This window comes from Penaeus monodon, chromosome 15, assembly GCF_015228065.2.
Source record: "Penaeus monodon isolate SGIC_2016 chromosome 15, NSTDA_Pmon_1, whole genome shotgun sequence".
In the NCBI taxonomy this organism is placed as follows: Eukaryota; Metazoa; Arthropoda; class Malacostraca; order Decapoda; family Penaeidae; genus Penaeus; species Penaeus monodon.
Window position 1 is genome coordinate 17,076,789 of NC_051400.1, and position 554 is coordinate 17,077,342.

The following is a 554-nucleotide window of genomic DNA, read 5'->3' on the forward strand; positions in this document are numbered from 1 at the left end:
CTGCTGAATAAAAAAAAATCCTTTGTGACGAATACTTACGACGCCCAAGAACCCGATCCAGGTTCAGGGAGAATGCACAGCCCGAGAGGAAGAAAAAAACGACACGAAACAAACGCTCGCTTCTAGACGCCTCGGGGCTCACGTAACTGTCCAAGGTCGCCGCCAAGAACACGCACACGATGTACACACGTCGCTCAATACGCACACACGGACGCACTCTCGCTCTCTCGTGCCTCTGGGAGCCGCCGCAACACACTTTGATGCATTCGCATGTAATGTATCCTTAACTGCAAGCATGCAATAGCAATACTAATGATATTGACAATAAAAGGTGCAAAACTGAAGTCCTGACGATGTTCATTCTTTCGCAGGATCCACGTTGCTGCCTCTTGTTATCGCTCCGTCACGAGTCCTGTGGGATCGTGACGTACAACAGCAACGTAAGGAGGCGTTTATGGCAGGGCTTTTATCAAGGACAGTCGTTGCACGGTGACAAGCAACTTTTCGACACTTTTTTAAAAACATAAATAGACAGAGACAGAGAGGCAAGTGAA

General features: G+C 48.2%; 1 protein-coding gene across 1 annotated transcript in view; it reads right to left on the minus strand.

Annotated features, from left to right (window-relative positions):
- LOC119581792 (cGMP-dependent protein kinase, isozyme 2 forms cD4/T1/T3A/T3B-like) overlaps positions 1 to 554 on the minus strand; it is a gene marked incomplete at its 5' end in the record, with an annotated part of 43,492 nt that overhangs the window by 39,849 nt on the left and 3,089 nt on the right.